This window comes from Myotis myotis, unplaced genomic scaffold (assembly GCF_014108235.1).
Source record: "Myotis myotis isolate mMyoMyo1 unplaced genomic scaffold, mMyoMyo1.p scaffold_m19_p_2, whole genome shotgun sequence".
Lineage (NCBI taxonomy): Eukaryota > Metazoa > Chordata > Mammalia > Chiroptera > Vespertilionidae > Myotis > Myotis myotis.
In genome coordinates this window covers 120,761,404-120,785,269 of record NW_023416324.1, presented here as the reverse complement: position 1 = coordinate 120,785,269, position 23,866 = coordinate 120,761,404, and positions in this window count along the sequence as shown.

Genomic DNA, 23,866 nt, shown 5'->3' with positions numbered 1-23,866 from the left:
TGTATACGGTAGAGGCCTGGTGCATGGGTGGGGGCTGGCTGGTTTGCCCTGAAGGGTGTCCTGGATCAGGGTGGGGGTCCCCACTGGGGTGCCTGGCCAGTCTGGGTGAGGGGCTGAGGGCTGTTTTCAGGCTGGGAGTGACTGAAGTTCCCAACCGCTCCTTTTTTTCTTTCTTTTTTTTTTTATTCTGGGCCAGCTTTACCTTGAGGCTTGGCTCCAGCTCTTAGGCCTCCGCAGCTGAAAGTAGGTTTCTGGCCTTTGCTTACAATGTTGTGAATCTGCTGGCTGAAGTCCAGCGGTATTTGTTACAATGTTTCTTAAACTGCCCGCTCAGAGGCCTGAAGCTGCAGGCGGGGAACATTGGTTTCCTCCAATGATCCTCCTTCACTGAGGCAAGCAAGCCTCATGTTAGTTTCAAGCTGCCTGGCTGCCGGCCGCCATCTTGGCTGACAGTTAATTTGCATATCTCGCTGATTAGCCAATGAAAAAGGTAGCGGTCGTACACCAATTACCATGTTTCTCTTTTATTAGTGTAGATTTTTATTGATTTCAGATAGGAAGTCGGGGGGTGGGGGGAGATAGAAACATCAATGAGAGAGAATCATTGATCGGCTGCCTCCTGCACTCCCCCTATTGGGAATCGAGCCCACAACCTGGACATGTGCCCTTGACCGGAATCGAACCCAGGACCCTTCAGTCCACAGGCGGACACTCTATCCACTGAGTCTAACTGGCTAGGGCAGAAATTCTTTCTCTCCAGACTCTTAAGCAACTGGTAGGACTCTCCATATGATCTCTCCTATGTACACTAAAGGATTCTCCCTAAGAATTTCTCACAGCCACTGGACAGTGGGCTAAACCCAAGATGGTTACTTTGCTGGTGCTTCCCTGCCCATGTTCTTCTGCCTCTCTGTTTTGAGAACCTTTCTCCATTCCTTTATATTGGGACACTTCAGCATCTTCTATTAGCTGGTGCTTTTTTTCTTAATTATTTTGACCATGGGAATTGAGTTTTAGGAACCAGCTTTCATTCAAATTGATCCAAGATGTAGTACAGGAGATCATGAGTACAACAAGCTCTAGTATCTCTGCAGCCTGATCCCAGTGGGTAGGTTAGGCAGTAACATAGCCACATAGATGGAGTGCTTCAAACATCATGCAATAATTACATTTTATACTACAATTGAGTAGACAGACACACATACATACACTTGTACAATATATAACTGAAAATAATACTTATCTTTAGTAACTATGTAAAGTAAAAACACAAAAAGAGTTCATTTAAATCTAAACACTATTAACATAGAAAAATTTTAAAAAATACAAAACAAAATTAACAATAACAAAAATGGTGGCTGAGATCCTCCAAATTGATTTTCTGACCAACTAATGGGTTATCAATCTCAGTTTGAAGTATATTTATCTTGAATAAATGGAGGAAGTGCTTCCTAAATATGTTGGTGAGTGAAGCCCCTCATTTACACTCAGTGGCTGTCATTTCCCTTGGGTTGTCTTTTTATTTCTGCTGCATTCATCCTTCATACCCTTGGACTAAGGTCTGGTCTGAGAGAGATGCTCTGAGAGATTATGTCTCATAAGAGTTTCCAGAGTTTTCCAATTTTCTCCCAGGTCACACAGGTTTTATGAATAAGTCATATCACTAGAAAAATTTTCCAGATCAATCAGGGACTTTAGATATCTGCCATGTTGATCTGGGCTATGAGGATGAATTCGGAGAGCAGCCGGCAAAGCCATCAAAGGGCTGGGACTCCAAGAGGAGTGTAATTAGTATACTGAGGTGGCTGAGAACTTGAGTGAGCTCTACCTTGTCTAGGAGTTAATTCATGTGCAGTAGCCAGTACAGAAGGCTCTGGTCTACTCTACTGCCTAGTTTGGTTAGACAGGTGCTCGATGTAGAGAATTTTGTGGCATCCATAGCTGGGGCATTAAGGAGGTCCATCTATTCATAAGATTCTCCTGAAGATATTCTCATTCCATCTAGAGTATTAGGACTCAGAGCTGATCAATTATCAGCTCCATTACAATAATCTCAGAGAAGCTATCCTCCAACATGTCAAATAGTCCCAAATATAAGAAGTGGCTGTAGGAAAATCTATCCATAATCTACAGAAACTCAAAGATCTTCAGCCCCAGGCTGATACTGTCCAGGGGATTTTCCATGATGATCAGAGGTAAGAGTGAGGTTTCTTACTCATGCCCAGGGCCTCTGAATGTGTGAAGACTAGTGTTTTTGAGACGGAGATCACCATTTTATCATCCTTGGTTCTGTTCCAGCCCTGCCTGTGAACCTATTCTTCAGAGGTATGAATTTATCCTAATCCAAATCCTTCTGTTTTAATGGTATTTATGTCTTATTAACAATTGAGAATCTGGAGAGAATTTTATACTCTTCTTACCAATCTTTGGCTTCTACAACTTATTTATCAAGCAAAGCAAGACATTGGTCTTTATATTTGTAAAAGTGATCATACTTGTACATACCTCTATTTCTTGATATATCACTCTTAGAATTATTCTCTTGACTCCCCAATATGAATGGTGAAGATTTATTTCAAATGGGTTTACTTTTCATCCATTCATTTACTTAATCGAAATTACATCACATTTTAACATGTATCTGTGAGTTATATAGTTTTGCTTTTTCCCATTTTTTTCTATTCATCCACTCTATTTTCTAAAACCAGATGATTTAAGTGATAATTGGAGTTGTAAGTGTAAACCAGAATGCTCTTGGCGTATTTACTTGAAAAGGTCAGAATTACTCCTCCCCATATCCTGGGAAATGGTTTTAATTCCCAAACATGTCTCTGGCAATGCAGTCCTATAAGAAATCATGAATGTTCACAAGCATCATGGAAACTATAAGCACAGCTTACAGACGCCTCTCCTGACCTCTCAGTTCATATGGGGATATAGTTTTGCTTTGAACTGACTGCTGAATAAGAGACTAACGAAACAAAAGTTTACTTTGTGTCGGCTACTTTTAGCTAGTAGAATGAGATCTAGTCTTAAATCTGTAGAAGATAACCAATAACAATAGTGCCATATATCACTGGTAATATCGCTCAAGGCCCTGAACTTTCTATTCTTATCTCTCTAGTCTTCCTTTCTCTTTCTCACACTCAGGATAATATGCTTACAACTCCCTTCCTTGCCAGAGCATTCCTAAATTCATACAAAAACCTCTGTTGTGTTTAGTCCACTCGGTAGAAAAGTGATGGGAGGAAAGTCAGTGCTTTCTAAGCTCCCCAGATAAGAAGAAACTAAAGTAGTTCATTACTGCTTTAAGAAGAAGAAATAAAAAAATTCAAAAATTGGAACAATAAAATGACAGTAAGTACATATCTATCAACAATTGAATCTAAAATCAAAATAAATGAGCAAGTAAAACAGAAAATGCCTCTTAGATATAGAGAACATTGTGATGGTGAAGTGATGAGTGAAAAAAAGTGAAGGGATTTAGAAGTAAAAATAAGTTGTTAAAGAATAGTCATAGGGATATAAAGTATAGCAAAGGGAATATAGTCAATAATATTCTAATAACTATGTATGGGGTCATATGGGTACAAGATTTATGGGGATGATCACTTAGTAAGTTATGTAATGTCTAATCATTGGGGTGTACACCTGAAACTAATATAATAATGTACATCAACTGTAATTGAAAAATAAAAATAAAATAAAATAAAAAAGGCCAAAAATGAAAGTTTCTGGGAAAATATGGTTTGACGTGAAACAGAATAAATTGTGTCCAGAGGCAGCGGCATAATTTCAGAGATTTTTATTTGTAGTTATTTTAAATAAATTGCACCACAAAAACAAAACCCTCAATCCCAAGGCTGGATTGAGGGACATGTTGCTGGATGAAAAAATCTGGGAAGGAAAGAGATTATATGGGACAGCATGTCACTAAAGCAGAAAGAGAAAGGTCTTGGGAAAGAGGAGTCGCACCACAGTGTACCCCCTCTGACACCAAACCCCTCAGGCACAGAGAAAGTTGTCTTTTGACAAGGCTGGTTTGCTTTGTTAAGTCAATAAAGATATGAACAACTAAATTGCCTTCTTCAGCTTGGGAAGAGACTAAGTGTATATCCCCTGGGGAAGAATTGATCTTTTAAAAGGCATTTTTTTCCCATCTTTCTTTCCACTCTCAAATAAATCTCTATATTCTTGACTCCTAAATCATCCTTCTTATCTGAAAATGCTGTGTCTGGGACCAAACTGTCTAAACCAGTGGTCTGCAAACCACGGCTCGCGAGCCACATGCGGCTCTTTGGCCCCTTGAGTGTGGCTCTTCCACAAAATACCACGTGTGGGCACGCACGTATAGTGTGATTGAAACTTCGTGGCCCATGCACAGAAGTCAGTTTTTGGCCTGGGCGAGTCTATTTTGAAGAAGTGGCGTTAGAAGAAGTGGGGTCGACCCCTCAGATTGAGGACGTTTTTAGCAAAGGCCAGCTTAGGAGTACCCTACTTAAGTTAATAACAATGTATCTCCCTATATATTTAAGTTTAAAAAATTTGGCTCTCAAAAGAAATTTCAATCGTTGTACTGTTGATATTTGGCTCTGTTGACTAACGAGTTTGCCGACCACTGGTCTAAACAAATTTTCTCTCTTCCAGGGGAACACTGGCGCCCACGGTAATTGGGCAGTGTGTGTCTCTCAGCCTACCTCTCCTTTGGGATTGTCAAAGCCGGGTTGTTAATAAGGCCTCAGGTAGACTCCTCATGCCCACCCCATTCTTTCTTTTCTTGGCAGCTCAAGGAAATAATTGAACCTCCCAGGATTCCTGGGTCTGTCTGTATCCTTGTTTTCCTCTTGAGGACATCAAAGCCCAGGTTGATCAAGCAATGCTTGGTCTGTTATCCAGAAAATCAGCCATAGGATTTGGAAAAGACCAAGAACCAAGAAACATGTCTCCTCCTCTTTGTTCAGGGAGAGCAGTGAATTTCACACTGTGGCTCCTAGATTTGGCTCAGTGGTCTTTAGAGGCACTCAAGGTCCAAGGGCAGGCTGAGTGGATGCCCCTAGACTTGTCACTCCCCCAACTCCCACACACTTGGACAGAAAGCAACACTACTTCTCTTTTTGTCTTCTCGAGGTTGCACTTAAGAATTCTATAACTTAAAAAAGTTAGGGCTAAGCACTGTTGTTAAAATTACATGCTTTTTATTTATAAATCTGTGTTTCTTCACTCAAGGTCTCTTTTTGCCTCCTATAGCCTCATTCTTCCTCTGGATGAATCTTTAGAAATACATTTATTAGGACCTATTGTATGTTGTGATGGTGAACTTCTGTAGAACATGCACCATGTCTTCTTTGTCTGTGTAAGCTCCTGGTATATGTGGCACCCAAGATCGATTGGCTGAATTGTTAATGAATTCTCTTCCTCCACTTTAAATAAAAGAAAACCCTCATCTCTCTTTCTACTTCTAGTTTTCCTGTCAGCCAGTGAGGTTCTACAGGCCATTTTCTCAGTCAAAATATCAAAATTCTCTCCCTCTTATTTGCATCATGCTGTTAGAAGAAAAGGCAGGTTCTCCCATTTCCATGTTTACCTAATCTATTATCTTGATCATATTTTCCTTGAATGTGGCCTGCTTTAAGCTTCTTTCTGCTGGTCTCCAGTCACATAAGATATTCTGCTCCATGCCTGCGAATTCCTTCTCTGCGTGCTCACACCAGCTCTCTCTTTCGGGGTCACTTGGAGGCTGCTGACAGTGCTCATCAGCATGCACCCTTTTCCCAGGCTGTTCCTTTCTCATGTCCTCTTGGACCATCACTATCTTTGGAGTTCCCCGGTCTCCAAGGTCTGTTCGGGATACTGGCTCCTTACAGAAGTTTCTAACAATAAAATGATACCTATGGCTCCTTGAATCTATATGTTTGTGACATTTATGAAACACTTTAGATTCTGCCTAGTTTGGAAAGTTTCTTCAAACACCCTTATTTTACTGATCAAAGCTAAGACCCACTGAGGTTCCTTTAGAGATTTCCCAAGGTTAAATCATTTTGAATTATAGCAGAGCAGGCACTAGAAACTGGTTCTATTTTTTTTTAATATATTTTATTGACTTTTCACGGAGAGGAAGGGAGAGAGATAGAGAGCCAGAAACATCGATGAGAGAGAAACATCAATCAGCTGCCTCCTGCACATCTCCCACTGGGGATGTGCCCGCAACCCAGGTACATGCCCTTGACGGGAATCGAACCTGGGACCTTTCAGTCCACAGGCTGATGCTCTATCCACTGAGCCAAACCGGTTTCGGCAGAAACTGGTTCTATTAACTGCTTGTCCTTTTTATATGGGTAATGTGCTTAAGACTATGTTAGATGTGCCTGATCTTGTTGTTAACCTAAGAATTGGCTAATTGTGGAGAGTTTATGAGAGGTTAGGCACAAAGACAAGCCCTAACTTGTGAGAAAGCATGTGGCCGTGAAGTAGGGTGGTTCAGGAGAAAGAAGAGGATGATGTAAAAGGCATCCTTCAACTCATGATCAACACACAGGTTTACCTTAGCATCTGTATTGGTCAAGGCTCTCCTGAAAACAAAACATCTAGGAGATAGATAGGTAGATAGATAGATAGATAGATAAATAGATAGTTAGATTTATTATTAGAAATTGGCTAATGTAATTATGGAGGATAGCAAGTCCAATCTGCAGGTGGGCCAGCAGGCTGGAGACACACAGTTAGAGCAAATGTTCAAGTTTAAAGTCATCAAGCAGAAAGAGCAGATATTCCAGTTTGAAGGCCCTGAGGCAGGAGAAACACACCAATGTCGCAGATAAAGTCCAAAGGTAGTCTGCTGGAGAAATCTCTCTTACTTGGGAGAGGATGGGTCTTTTTGTTCTTTTGAGGCCTTCAACTAATTGGATGAGGCCCACCTATATTATAGAGGGAAACCTGCAATAATTTATCAATTAAAATGTTTTTCTTATTAAAAAACAACCCCGTGGAAACACTCAAAATAACATTTTACCAAAATCTTGGCACCCTATGGCTTAATCATTGAAATCACCTGGGGAGCTTTAAAACCTATTAATGCCTGTGTGGGCTTCATCTCCAGAGGTTCTGATTTAATTGCTCTGGGGGCTATGAAGAGCTTGGGAATTAGTATTTAAAAATCTCTCCTGGTTATTCAAATGTGCAGCCAAAGGCTGAGGACCCTCCCATCCCCAGCCAAGTATTGTAAGGGCTTGGGTTTTCTTCTATTCGTCTTTGCAATTCCAGGACCAAGCTCAACATCTCATTATAGGCACTCCATTTTGGATCATTTGGAAAGACAAAAATGGCCATGAACTCACTTCCTCATATTTTTATTCCTTCCTTCCTATATTCCTTCTTTCCTTCCTAGCTCATTCAATAATCTCATACTATTCTAGCTTGCTCTTCCCTTAGATTTAAGCCAGGCCATATTATATGTTTACCAAATCATTTTCTTTTTATAAAAATACATCAGTTCTTTCCTCCTAATGTGCTTTTTCTTTCTTCTTAATCTCAGGCTTCCAGGAAATTTGGAGATTTAGTGTCAATTGCAATTAATGAACTCATGTATTTATTCATTATAGCAATAAATGTTTATTGAGCCCCTACTGTATGCTGGCCATTGTGCTGGGAAAATGAAATGCAAAGATGACTAAGATAAAAGCTTTTAGCAACTCTACTGGCAAGATGAGCATATTAACAAATAATTGTAATATCACTTGATAAAGGCTTCAAGAGAGGTATAGCCATCTTAATTGCCCATCAACAGCTATTTTTTTTTCCATGTCTCTTTGGACTAGTTCTGCTCCGATTTTACACACACACACACACACACACACACACACACACACTCACACACACACACACTCACACACACACACACTCACACACACACACTCACACACACACACTCACACACACACACACACTCACACACACACACTCACACACACACTCACACACACACACACACTCACACACACACACACACACACACTCACACACACACACTCACACACACACACACACACACTCACACACACACACACATACACACATATACACAGTGTTGTCATATGTACACTTTGACTCTAGATGGAGTCTTTTACGGAAATAGTTGGAGAGAGACATCCAAAGTAATAAATAAGTAAAATGAATAAGTCATTCTAATGCACAGCCTGATGCTCTCTCCAGATAAAACCCTAGAAAACTGTCTTTGTCTATATCTGAGGAGCATTTTACCATGACATTTTGATAGCATTGATTATTTATAACAAATGTTTATTTCTATTCTTGGTTCTTTTCCATTAGCACATGAAGTATATTTTAAATTATGCAGAATTTCAGAATTCTTTTTCTTAATCAGAAGGAAAATGCTTGGCAGTTTGGGAGATTAAACTTATTTCCTTACCTTCTGACTGAATTATACATCATCCACCTGTTATCCTGGAAGGACCCTTCGGATACCTTCATTTTAGATTACAAGGCTGGAGGATGAGATCCATGTAGCCAATGAAAATAAAATACTATACTCGGGGCAGGGGAGGGGATGATAGAAAAAATATTATTTCTAAGTTTTGTTTTTTTTAGAACCTCATCTATTCAATGGGCAATTAGCCAGAATGACTCATTTAAACTCAACAGTAAACTATAGATAGTTAGTATATAGTAAGATTTGTTAGTCAGTCATCTTGCAAGCCTCTTGGAAAATGGGGTCAAAGAGGAATGATTTTACAGAATGGATCAGGACACAAAGAATGAGTTGATGTAATAAATTCAAGAGGAAAGCTGAATATAAAGGCCCTGGAAATCTATAATAATAAAAGCATGATATGCTAATTAGACCAGACAGCCGAACAACCTTCTGGACCAAGCCGAGGCTATGAGGGCCGAGGCAAGCTGCCGCGGCTGTGAGGGCCGAGCCCCTTACACAAATTTTGTGCATCAGGCCTCTAGTATATGTATGTTTGGCCACATGTGAGTTTTGGTGGGACGAGGGAGGTAATGCTGAGAGAGAGATCAGGAAGATGAGCCCCCTCTGCATGATTTCTAGTTTGTCTAGGGCAGGGTTTTTCAACCTCTACACTTTGACATTTGGGCTGGATCATTATTTGTTTTCGCCCCTTGTTTTGACAACCAATGATATCTCCAGATATCTCCCAATATACTCTTGGGAATAAAGTTGACTTGTTGAGAAACACTGATCTAAGGCATGCCCAGGTAACCAATTTTTAAAATCCTTTTAAAAAATCTGTAATGGAGTCTCAAGTTATAGTCTACTAAATAGCAAAGTCAGTAAGGGCAGGAACATTCTGTATATTATGTACTTTTACACTAAATGGACAATTAAGCCAAAATATGAATGAACATTATCAGCAAATGGGTTAGGTATGGGACTATTAGAGATTAAAATAACCTTGTTTGTCTAGAAGCTACCATTTTTGTAAGGACTTAGGATAGGCAGTAGGAGCACAGATTCTAAATTCAGATATTCTGTGTTTGATGTTGTTTGTGCATGCATACATTAAAAATACATTTCTAGTACCCAAGTACCTTGTACTGCAGGTACTTGGGATTCCTTAGTGAGCAAAACAACCAGTAGTTAGCTATCTAACCTTTAACAAGTTGTTAACTTCTGGGATCCTCAGTTTTCCCATTTACAAAATGGAGAAAAAATTAAATCTGCCTGCTCTACTATTATATAAAGAACAAAAAAGTGCTTAATATAATACCTGAGTTGAGTAACAAAAATAACAATGATTTCTATAAAACTGAAGACAATGATTTATCAATAAAAGTCACTAACTTTACCTTTCAGAAGAGGAAACAGAGTTTAAGAACATACAAGGAACTTCAATAACAGGCTCAGAGACAGAACTTGGGCCACCTGCCTTCCTACTCTCCTTTTCTTATTGTGAGGAGGATTTAAGTATTATAGGTGTTAATAAAAAGGACTGGAGCTTCTGAAGAGCCACGCTTTTAAAGAAAAATTCATAGTATCAGGAGCTGAACAAGATCACCCACATACCATAGATAGTTGAATCTCCAAGATACACATTAACATTGCATTCTAAAGCATCATAGTACAGATGATTATCTGGGTGGGGTGAAGAGGATAAGGGCATGAAAGAAACATCAACACAGCAGGAATATTCTTCAGAGGAGCCTTTAATTCACAATTTTTTTAAGTCTTCTGTTTAACCACTTGTAAGGCAGAAGTTTTATATGAGGTGAAGAAGGAGCAGTCAGAAGCATCTAATAGTTTTAAGAAAGGACATCTTAATGAAGTCTACATGAGTTTCTATTTGAGTCAGAAAAGAAAAAAAGTATTAAACATACCTGAAATGTATGATAAAGACAACAGATTAAATTTATGCATGGGTTCCAATTAAAATTTCCTCTCCCTCACCTCCACACCTCTGTTGGTAAGTCAAGAGGACAATCAGAAACTCCAACTCTTTTCTGGACGTAACATCAGTATTTGAAGAAATGAAAAGAGAATCACCAAACCCTTCATGATTCTGGCAAGACCCCCACCTTTTCCTCTTCCTCTCAATACTCCCAGCCTTGTCACCACCATCTGCCTTGAGACCATCAGGCTAAACTTTTTAAAATATATTTTTATTGATTTTTTTTTACAGAGAGGAAGGGAGAGGGACAGAGAGCTAGAAACATCAATGAGAGAGAAACATTGATCAGCTGCCTCCTGCACACCCGCCACTGGGGATGTGCCCACAACCAAGATACATGCCCTTGACCAGAATCAAACCTGGGACCCTTCAGTCCACAGGCCAATGCTTTATCAACTGAGCCAAACCAGTCAGGGTGAAACATTATATTTTTAACACAAAATGTGGATAATTCCTAAAATTTTCTACCATGGACATTAATAATTTTTTTTTAATTATATACAAGAATATTTTAAAAGTTTACAAGATATACATTGGACAAAAAGTTGTATTTAAGAAGAGAGATATATTATTCGTAAGTACTTTAAAGGAATTAGTTATAATTAAGATTTAATAAAAGAAGAATATATTTAATTATAAAATATGGAGATGATTTATGATAGAACTTAAACTCATGAGATATTTTAATATTAAGACACAGCTACATGAAATTGAGAACACCTAGAATTTTACAATTGCCCTTTAAGTCCTGGTTTATTTCTGTCTGCTCTCTTTCTTCATTCTACATAATACTTTTCCTAAGATCACATGCTTCCTAATTCATATACAAAATAACAGTATTTTATTTTGTCCCCACGTTAATTCCTAACAGATACTCTAGTTGATCTGCCTTGGCCCCTTGTACAATAATGGAAAACCATTGAGGTCAGAAGTTATGAATAGGCTTCTTCTCAAGCGTGGATCCAGCTGTTCAAGAACCACAGGGATTCTAAAATATATTTGAGCTCTTGACTTTAAAAAATGGAAAATGGATGCTAGGAAGTAATTGATAATTCATTACTATGCCAGAAAAAAATAGACTATAATATATTAAGTGCTTGTCATTAAAGGTATTCTATGTGGGTTGAAATCTGACTCTGCTACTTCCTAGCTGTGTGGACATTTATGATTTTTCAGTCTTTTTTTTTTTTTAAAATTACGTTTGTTGTTAAAAGTATTTTAAATATCCTCTCTCCCCCTCCATTGGCTTCCTCCACCCAACTTCATACTTTCATTTACTAATCTTTAAGACAGTAATAATAATGATGATGATAATGATGGTGATGATGATGATAACTTTCTCTTAGGTTTGTGTGAAGATTAATTGAATAATCAATACCAAGGACTGAAGTGGGGGTGTGTGGTTATTTAATCCCATATCCTTTGGGGATGTAGAGGCCAATTTAGGGAAGAAGAGGACTTTAATAGGTTAGAAAACATCCCTTCTTAGCTTTGAGTTTTAAACATAAAAAGCAATAAGAATGAGTAGAAAAAAATGTAGTATATACATATAATGGGATATTATCTAGCCTTAACAAATGGAAAAGAAAAGTCTGCAATATTCAATGACATGGATGAACCTTGAGGAAATGCTGTATGATCCCACTTATCTGAGGTAGGTAAAATAGTCAAAGAGTAGAATGGTGGCTGCTGGGGAGGAAAGAAAATGGGGAATTACTAATAAATGGGCACAAAATTTTAGTTAAAAAAGATGAATAAGCTTTAGAGATCAGCTGTATAATACTGTATGGTCAACAATTTTGTATTGCATATTGAAAATTTTGTTAAGAGAGTAGAATTCATGTTGTGTTCTTACCACAATGAAAAAAAAGCAACAATGAATTACAAATTTTTTGTTAGAATTACATAAAAATGGATTAACCCAAGACTTTATAAATTCCTTGACCAGTCTTCTCTTAGCATCTTCATTTCCTATCTACCTGAGCAAACCATGCCCCTTTATTCTAGCTAGACATTGTTATTGTTTAAAATTTTACCAACTCAGAAAAGGTATCCTCTCACATTCTGTTATACTACCATTCCAGCTATACCTTGTGTTGCAAATATACACTGAGTGGCCAGATTATTATGACCAGCCAGATTATTATGACCACCCCATCAGTACTTCTTTGGGCCACCCTTTGCCTTCAATACTGCAGCGATTATTCTTGGCATTGACTCCACAAGATGCTGAAAGGTGATGCGAGGAATCTGACACCATGCCTGATGAATAGCACTGTCCAGTTCTGTGAGATTTGGTGGTTGTGGAACCAGCTGCCTGATGGCTCTTTTGATTTCGTCCCACAAATGCTCAATTGGATTGAGATCTGGTGATTGTGGGGGCCACCTAAGCAAGGTAAAGTCCCCTCATGTTCCTGAAACCACTCCTGCACAATATGAGCACCGTGGCATGGTGCATTGTCTGTTGGAAGAAGCCATCTCCATTGGGATACACCATCAACATGATAGGATGAACCTGATCAGCAAGGATACTTAGGTATGTTGTGCTATTCAGACGTTTATAATGGTCTGGCCCTCTAGCAACTTCAGCACGAAATTATAGCTAATTTGCCGACAAAAGTCAGGTGGTCATAATAATCTGGCCACTCAGTGTATATGTTCTTAGAGTTATGCACATCTTTATGACTTGGGCCTTTTTAAAAATTAGGTGAAGGCATGGTTTTTATATTTCTAATTTCAATCCTGATGATATCTACCAACATAACTTAGCTATACCCCTTACCATATAATAGAGGTGGTGTGGTCTGATAAACAAAAGCTATAACTAAGAGGCAAACGTTTACATATGTAGTCTACTTTGTAACCTCTAGAATAGCTCTGGCCAATCTATGTATATAAAAGCCTAGGGCACTAGCCAACCGGCCGACTGGCCAGTACCTATGATGCGCACTGACCACTAGGAGGCAAATGCTCAACACAGGAGCTGCTGAACAACAGCAACTTTGCAGAGTGCCCTCTCACACTCCAGGACACCTTGGGGAATGTCCAACTGCTGGGTTTGGCTCAATACCTGCAGGCCAAGGGACCCCACTGATGCATAAATCCATGCAGCAGGCCTCTAGTAGAAATATAAAATACAAAGTAAGCCATACAAGTAACTTAAAAATGCCTAGTAATCACATTTTAAAAATTAAAAATGCACACATGATGTGAACTTAATATTAGTAGTATATTCAACATAATATATCCAAAATATTATTTTTGTAAATATTCAAATACCTTATATATTTTACACTTACAATACATCTCAATTTAGACTAAACATAGTTTCAGTGCTCAATGGTCGCATGAGGCTGGTGGCTATCATCTTGGGCAATACATTTCTAAGGCACTTGATATATCCAGCATTGATTTCTCATCTGTAAAGTAATAGAATTAGATTTAGAGTAAGTTTCTCAAACCCAAAATAGCAGTGACTGACAAAAGGCAGACATGTATCTCCCTCTTCTGTAAATGCCTCGGAATCTGGGGTTAGGTTAAGTAATCTGGTTCTGCTGTACAGACTTGTCAGGAAGTAGGCCACTTTTAGTTCACAGTCATACATTCTTTATGGTGTGACCCTTGGCATCATTGTCCAAAATGCTAACATATATATTTTAGGCAATAGGATAGAGAAAGAATATCATAAGAATGCTCCAAAAACAAATAGCAACTGTCTATCAAAGAGTGTTCTCAGAAGCTGCCACATATCATTTTTACTTATAGCCTCCTGGGAAGCACTTAGTTTCATAAAATTAGTCTTTATTATAGTCAACCAACTGGTTAGTTAAAAACTGTAAGATCTTTATTTATGAAAAAAAGGAAGACATCTACTTGAATAAATAGAAACTCTAACTTAAGCTTCCTCTGGGGTCCCCAACTATGGACCCAGGGTAATTACAAGATCTGTACCTCTGGTAGATATACCTTGCTAAAACTGTGGGAGGAGCCAAGATGTATCAACAATGTAACATTGCTTTTTTCCAGAAAAATGTTCATATTTATATAGAAGTCAGTGCCTCAATTTGATTTGGTGTATTAAAGTATTTATGGCAAATCAAGATTTTGAGGTGTCAGAGAAATCTAGATTTGCACACAAATCATGCGCTTTTGCTAAATAGGAGACTCTATGTTTGCACTGTGCTATATACCATAGTAGTATATCATAGGACCACAGGGAATTTCCATACGGTATAATTTAAATTATTTTTAAGCTTTAGAAAAAAAAATAGTCATCAATTCTATTAAAATTTTTCAAATTCGCTTTAGCTGGTTTGGCTCAGGGGATAAAGCATCAGCCTGGAGACTGAAGGATCCCAGGTTTGATTCCAATTAAGGGCATATGCCTAGGTTGTGGGCTCGATCTCCTATACGGGGATTGCAGGGGGCAGCCAATAAATGATTCTCTATCATCATTGATGTTTCTATCTCTCTCTTTCCATTCCTCCCTGAAATCAATCAAAATATACTAATTTTTTATTTTATAGATTTGAGCCACTGGTATTCTTTAATTCATTGGTTCATTAAATCTATTTATTTTAGATTTGGTTATACATCTTGCCCTATTCATAAATGTCCATATGTTGGATAAATATAAATAAACTAGGGGCCTGATTCACGAAATTCATGCAAGAGTAGGCCTTCCTTCCCCTGGCTGCCAGAACCGGCTTCCCTCTGGCACCTAAGACCCAAGCTTCCCTCGCAGCCCCGGCTTCTTCCAGAAAGTCATCTGGAAGGACTTCTGGTCTAATTAGAATATTACACTTTTGTTATTATAGGTAATATTTATTATTATATTTATATATATAAAAACCTAATATGCAAAGTGTCCCCTCAGGAGTTAGACCGGGAGATCAGGAGTTCAATCGCTTGATATGACGTGCGCTGACTACCGGGGGGTGGGGGGGTGCGGAATGAAGTAAGGCCTGGCCAACAGCTGGAAGCTGGGGAAGGGAAGCCCTGGCCAGCAGCCAGAAGGCCATGATTGGCCCTGATTATTGGCCAGGCTTAGGGACCCTTCCCAGGCACAAATTTCACTGGGCCTCTAGTATTTATATAATAAGTATATATAACTAGAGGCCTAGTGCACAAAAATTTGTGCACTCAGAAAGGTCCCTCGGCCTGGCCTGTGTCCTCTCGCAGTCTGGGACCCCTCAGGGGATGATCACCTGCTGACTTAGGCCCGCTCCCCGGGGGATAGGGCCTAAGCTGGCAGTCAGACATCCCTCTGGCAGCCCGGGAGCCCTCGGGGGAGGTCCACTTGCCAGTGGGGAGCAGGCCTAAGCTGCAGTCAGACATCCTTAGCACTGCTGAGGAGGCAGGAGAGGTTCCCACCACCACCGCTGTATTGGCAGCCATTAGTCTAACTTGTGGCTGAGCAGAGCTCCCCGTGTGGGAGCGCACTGACCACCAGGGGGCAGCTTCTTCATTGAGCGTCTGCCCCCTGGTGGTCAGTGTGTGTCATAGTGACCAGTCATTCCCAGTCATTCTGCTGTTAGGGTTAATTTGCATATTACCCTTTTATTTTATAGGATAGAGGCCTGGAACATGGGTGGGGGCTGGCTGGTTTGCCCTGAAGGGTGTTCCAGATCAGGGTGGGGGTCCCGCTTGGGTGCCTGGCCAGCCTGGGTGAACGGCTGAGGACTGTTTTCAGACTGGCCACACCCCCTTCAGGATAGGGGTCCCTGCTGGAGTGCCTGGCCAGCCTGGGTGAGGGGCTGAGGGCTGTTTTCAGGCTGGCCTCACCCCCTTCAGGTTAGGGGATCCTGCTGGGGTGCCTGGCCAGCCTGAGTGAGTGACTGATGGCTGTTTGCAGGCTGGCCAAGCCCCTTACCCCAGTGGGGACCCTCACCCCATGAGGTGTGGTCATCCTGGGTGAGGGGCTGATGGCTGTTTGCAGGCTGGCCACGGCCCCCAGGCACCCAAGCTCCCAGTGGAGGCTGGCTAGAAGCAGGTATCTGGGATTTATTTATCTTCTATAATTGAAACTTTGTTTCCTTGAGCGGAGGCCACAGCCAGCCAGGGCAGGAGGGAAGCTTGGTTTCCTCCATCACTGGGGCAACCAAGCCGCCTGCTTGCTCCAGCTCCATGGGGCCACCATCTTGGTTGGGTTAATTTGCATATAGTCACTCTGATTGGCTGGTGGGTGTGGCTTGGGGTGTAGCAGAGGTGTGGTCAATTTGCATGTTTCTCTTTTATTAGATTAGATAAATAGGATCTAATATTCTTATTTTAAAAAGAATATGATTAGTCATTTTAAAAAGGTACATGATTGGCATTATAAACTTGAAGATGTGCTCTAAATATGTGAAACTTTCCTAAACTTTCATTTTGTGATCAAATTTGCAAGGGTTTAGAGCAGGGGTGGGCAAACGTTTTGACTCGAGGGCCACAATGGGTTCTTAAACTGGACCGGAGGGCCGGAACAAAAGCATGGATGGAGTGTTTGTGTGAAATAATATAAATTCAAAGTAAACATCATTACATAAAAGGGTATGGTCTTTTTTTTTTTTTTTTTTTTAGTTTTATTCATTTCAAATGGGCTGGATCCAGCCCACGGGCCATAGTTTGCCCACGGCTTGTTTAGAGAGTCAAGACAACCTCTTTTTTTGAAGCTTATCAGCATGCTCAACATCTCAGCAGGATTCTTGATTTATTCTTTTGTTGATCCAGAGTCAGCTCTTTGGCCTTTATGTGCTGACTTACTTTATAAATTATTAATGTTCTCACCGCCTGACAAAACACTTGAGGTCCTCAAGAAATTTTGATCATGCCAGCAATACTTCCTCTGTTAGTATTGGTCCCCTTTAGGAATAGTTTTAGATTGAATTAAGTAACTTCTTAATGGTGGTTTAGATACAAATCCACCTCTTTGTTAACTAATTCAGGAGGGAAATGAAGATGAAATTGACAATTGACCCTCTAGGATTTTCTCAATAGCAGCATATTCTGGGAAAGCAATTTAGAATTTACTTCTAATTACACAAACTTTTATCTGTCATATGTTTACCTCTATGTGTTATACAGAGAAAAAAGCATATGAAATGGGTTGAATTTATCTTCCTTACTTATCCATCTGTCGATGGTTGTTTAGTTAACCAGAATAAGCACAGAAAAAGAATCTGGAGAAAAGCAGTTAGTAATTTTATTAACTAATTATGCCTGATATTAAAAATTTTATATACCTGGTATATTCTTCATTGTTTATTATTATTAATAATTTAAATAAGTTTTAAATAGTTGTGGTCAGAATCTAAATATTTAGAATATTGTTTTCTATTTAGTTTGTGCCAAAGAACATTTTTGTGCCACTTTAGTTTTCCTCATATTTAATTTGGAACATGGTATTCCATTGAGAGAAAGTGGTATAATTATTTCCTTATTGATTCATTCAAGTCACTCCTATTTTTTCATATTTAATACCATAACGAACAGTTTCATTTTTGTAATTACTTCATATTATTTTCTTAGAATAGATATTTTTTCAATTAAATGTAATGAATACATATTAAAGCATGTTTTATATTAATCAACTTTTTTTTTACCAAAAAATGTTTGCAATATTTCAATAAGGCTTCCCTCCCAAAATTAGGCATGATTATTTATGAGTGTGAAAATTAATCAATAAAATGGTAGCTTAATGTGCTTATTGTGCAGTAAATATTTTTGTGTTTCTGATTAAAATTTTGTTTCTTGCTCTGGCCAGTGGGGCTCCATTGGTTGAGAATTGTCCCATGAACCAAGAGCTCGCTGGTTAGAATCCCAGTCAGGGTGCATGCCAGGGCTCAGTCCCCAGTAGAGAGTGAGCAGGAGGCAGCTAATCAATATTTTTCCATCAATGTTTCCATCTCTCTCACCCTCTCCATTCCTGTCTCTCTAAAAAATTAATAACCTCTTTCTTGGTTATACTTCCTTTTTTATAAATTTCACCATCCATAAGATTTAAATTTTACTATTATTATATGAGCTCATTATATGTCACATCATGACAAAATTTTCAAGTATTTGTCACACTATATTTTGGTCTGGTTTTGTTCGTTTAATTTGTTTTCCCATATTTAAGCAATAACATATTTCTATATCTAATTTGCCATTTCTTATAGTGTACACTTCAACATTTATTCTTCCTTTCTAGATGATCCAAAATAATTGAATAATTGTATCTTCCTTAAATTATCTTAACTATTTCAAATAAAATCTAGTTTATTTGATTTTTTTGTCATTGTATGTGTGGAAGTATGTGTCTAAATCATTTTTTCTAAAATTGTATAATTCTTGAATTATTATTACTAAACTTCAAAACAGATGATGAATTCATCTATATCGCACCCATCCAGTAATTTATTTATTCATATTTTTCTTAATAAATATCTTTAAATGGTTATTCTAAACTTTATCATTATACAAGAGAATTATATGTCATTTTGAAACATTCTTAATCACTCATGTGGAAACTGCCTAGTCTCCATACCTGCCGAACACCAGTTATAACTAGTCGGGTAGTCAGAATTAAGGAAACCCAGGTGGCCATGCTGAGAGCTCTGAGCTTTCTTTTTTTCTGATCATTTACTTCTGTCTTCCTCCTACTTGTAGCACTTGTATGTCATTAGATCCCTTGGCTCGCTGCTCAAATAAATGAATTATTTTTGAGACAATATATCTATTTGTAATTTTTCATTCCCTGATTCCCTAAGGAGGGATCAGAATAATTTTCAGTAAAAAGGAAAAACAGTATTTGATTACTTCCTCACTCGAAGCCCTGGTTAGTAGTGATGATGTATATAATCTCAATCTGAAGACGTCTCTCAAAGTACAACAGATACCTCTTTTTCTTGGTATCTCAAAGTGATAATAGCATATAAGGAAGCCAACTTGGGAAGAGAGACTAAATGAGGAGGCAGATTATCTAGGTGACAATTTCTTCTATTTCTGCCTCATTTTTAGAGATGAGTTTAGTTAAAAGTTTCTCAGATTTCAGGATATCATCCTTTTTTTCATTTTAATTAGATATGATGAAAAACATTAACATTTCAGTAACCACAAAAAGCACATTTCTGCTAATTTTTCATTTTCATTCTAATATTCAAGAAAGTAGGCAATGTCAGTTCTAACAAATATCTCCTCAAATGACACAATGAAGTTATTTTTAAAATTTTAAATAGGGGGAAAATGCCCTAACCAAATATACTTAAATGTTACTGAAACTAACCTCTCCATAATAAAATTATTTACCCAACACAGTGTTTTAGAAACACACTCAAAACACAATATGTTATACATTTTTTTTTTTTTTTTTTGTATCCCCATCACCTCACTCCAGATCTTATATTTAGGAGATATTTCAACATGCCATTTTTTGTTAATAGACTCCTAATATTTTCCTCCCCCAAATCACTTTAATGGTGATCATTTCCAGGCCACTGAAATATTCTGCACTTTCCATTCAAGAGATTTTTCTTATTATGTTCTAGATTTTTTTAAAAATATAGTTTATTGATTTTTTACTGAGAGGAAGGGAGAGGGATAGAGAAGTTAAAAACATCCATGAGAGAGAAACATTGATCAGCTGCCTCCCGCACACATCCCACTGGGGATGTGCCCGCAACCAACGTACATGCCCTTGGCCAGAATCGAACCTGGGACCCTTGAGTCCACAGGCCGATGCTCTGCCCGCTGAGCCAAACCGGTTAGGGTTGTTCCAGATTTTAAGCGATTTTTGGTGTTGTTGATAAAATCAGAGAGAAAGCCACCGCCTCAAAGGGTATATTACATTGGTACTCAATTGTACACACTGGATTAGTATAATTAAACTGGAATTCAAAGTAAAATTCTTTCAAACAGAGCAAGGCAAAGCCGGTGTCCCACACGCTCCATGGGCCTGTTTAATGCTGCATGGATTTGTCATGCATTACAAATAGCTTAAGTCTTTTATTGGTCTTATTTTCAATATTTTTACTTTTAATAAAAGAAGACAACATATACTATTTATCAGATGTTCCTGTTTTAACTCATTTGCTTCATATCTCAGAATACAACATAACAAATAGCTAGCATGTCTCAAATTCGATCTCTTTGTTTCTCCCCCGCGGATATTCAGTATAACTGACAGTTCCTACAGGTTAAAAAAAAAAGCAAGCACATCTTTTTCTTCCCTTTGTTTTAAAATAATTTATTTTCTTCCAATAAGTTGGGAATATATCAAAGTATCTATATTTTTATTATAGTTATTTTCAAGAAGTAGAATCCTAGAAGCAAGATTACATGGTCAAAGTTTGTAAAAATTTCAACCCATTAATCATTATTACCAAATTGTTTTACAGAAAAAAAAAATGAAGTATGCTTTAAATTTTTAAACTCTAAACAGAATATTCATGATTATGTTTGGAAACATATGTTAATGTGAAGAAATGGTCCAAATGAACCACATGTTCTTACAAATATTACTTCTAACAGCACATTGCTCAAGGTAAATGCATACAGTTTAAAACAATGGAACTGATACATACCCAAGTATGTATAAATATTTACTAATCTCCCTTTAAACACAATTATTATGATATTTGAAAGTAATTTTTACTTTTCTTTCTCTTTTAGTTTTAAGTTGACCCTAAAAATTGTCAGCTATTTATTTTATTAATTTGAAGCATTTATTTATTTATTTATTTTTGGCAGAAGGAGAACAATAAAAACAGAACAGCAAAGCTGGTCTTGAGAGAGGCCAGAGTATGTGATAAACATATTTTCAACCTATCTCGAGACACATCACTATGTCACTAATAAAAATCTGGTTTAAAAGTTCTTGAACTTTTTAAATACATTATAAAAATGTAGACATAACAAAAATATATAAGTAAATAGGTTACTTTTATACTCCGTGGTAATTCATTATTTGTAAAACAATAAACATATGCTGAATATAGATATTGCTATCCAAAGGAATGTCTCCCTGAGTCATTTTTATTACAGTTAAATGGCTAAAGTGGATTTGTACAGCCTTCCATAAATCTGAGACTTTTTTCCTGATGACTTTGTAACTCTTAAAGAAAATATTCTTTGATGATTGAGTGATTATAGAGAAGCTATTTAAAATACTCATTTCTGAGTCCATCTTAGGCTTCTACTTATTGTCAGAACTTCTCTTTATTAAAGATGAAACACAAATTACAAATTTTGCCATGTCCATAAGTTTTAGGAACAAAAATGGTCTGAATTTTGATGAAATATAATGGAATTTATGTACTCACTGCTGGAGGTAATGTACAGAGATATTTGAGAAATCTAATCTGAAGAGGCTACAATTTATAACCTTTTTTGTTGTCCTTGCAAAAATGGATGTGCAAGTTAAATTTTTCACCTTAGATATTGCTCACAGTCAAAAAGCATATCTCTGTGTGCTTGCTGAAGATGATCCATATGCATACTTTAGTGAATCAACTTTCAGAAGACCAACTTTCTTATATTTTCTTTTGGAATCTAGCTGCTGGAATAGTCATACAGGGTTCTTAAATAGATCAGTGCTTTAAGGCCACTGTACCACTAATCCACTAATCACACTATTAGCCATTTCATTGTCCATCTCAGAATCCCAATTGGTATCATTGAAACCATTCTCTAACAGGGATGGGAACCTTTTCTCTGCCAAGGGCCATTTGGATATTTATAACATAACTAGAGACCCGATGCACACAATTCATGCAAGGGGCTTGGCCCTCGCAGCCCCAGCTGCCTCTGCCTTTGCAATCCAGTTGCCCCATGGCCCTGGTCATTCCAGAAGGTCGTTCCAGAATGTTGTTCTGCCATCAGGTCTAATTAGCATATTAGGTCTTTATCATATAGGATTTGTGGGTCATACATACAAAATTATCAACTTAAAAATCAGTCCACTATATTTTGTCAAACGCCTCATTAACTCACCCCTAATGCCTTGGCAGGGCCAGACCAAATGATTTTGTGGGCCTTATATAGCCAGCAGGCTGGATGTTCCCCACCCTGCTGCTCAAGCCAAGTGTAAAAACAAATCTGATCACTTTACTCATAGCATCTTAATTTTGTAAGCTGTCTCATTCTTTTCCATGGTGTCTCCATTCTCTTAGGAAAAGTATGGCCTTGTAGAGCCTGTCACATTCTGGTCTATACCCAACTCTCCAGCCTGGCCTCAGGCACTGCCTGCTTTGCTGTCAATAGTCAATAAATTAAACTCCTTTTATTTCTCCTAAACATATTTCTTCTCTCTTGCTCCTTTCCTGAACTATTTTCTATCTCCCTCTAAAGTCTTATTTTTTTTCTTAATAATTCTTACTCTTTTCAGTCATATTTATCCACCAGGGTGTTTTCTTTCACCCTAGAAAAACACCCTGTATTTCTCCTGTAAAAATTTAATTATGTATGTTTTCCAGACTGGGAGGCACCCTCCATAGAGGACAAATTCAAAACTATTTTCCTCTCTCAGATCTTCTCTGGCTTATAGCAATAGGCAAAAAATACTTTTCATGAATGAACAATCAAATAAGCAAAGGTTTACAAGTTAGTTTGCTTCAAAAAGAAATATTAGGTGAATAAAAAGTTACTTTAAAGGTATTCCAGAATATCAAAATTTGAACATTGCTACCTTTGAAATCATAATAATGCTGAGTTTGTGGCTAGAAATCAATTTTGTACTTGTTATTAAAAGAAAATTTGCAAGCAGGCTTATCATGTAGATAAAACTAGTGGGAAGCTAGTTAACATAATTTAAAAAAAACTTCCCAAATACATACTAGCACATTCACGTTATCTACACACAGTCTTCAAATCAAAAATTAATTTGTTAATTTTGTGGTCTTGTTCAATACCACTGTTATCTGAAATAGTAATAGTAGCTTTTTCCATGATCACATTATACCTTTTTGCAAAATAGATAAATCTCCCTCACTCTCCATCCCCACACTATATCACCTTACCTAATAATAGGCAAACATGTAAATTGACTGTCCCTCCATTACGCTCACCAGCCAATCAGGGGAGTATGCAAATTAACCCAACAAAGATGGCGGTTAATTTGCATACATATGTGCCCAGTGGCCTGGGTTCCGGGAACATCATCAGGCACCCAAGTCACTCCGACATAGGCCCCATGTGGGCCCTGAGCAGCCTAGGAAGGGCCTGAGCCAGGGGGCTCCTGGGAAGGGCCTGAGCCTGCTATCAGAGCCAAGGGGCGGAGCCCACAATCGGAGGGAGCAGGGGCTGAGAAGGTGATTGGAGGGAGCAGGGGCGGAGCCTGTGATTGGAGGGAGCTGGTCAGGGGAGGAGCCTGCGATCAGAGGGAGCTGGTGGTCCCCTGCCCAGGCCTAAACCCTTGGCCAGAGGCATTAAACCTGGGCAGGGGCTGAGCCAGAGATGGGAGGGAGCTGGGTTCCCCTGCCCAG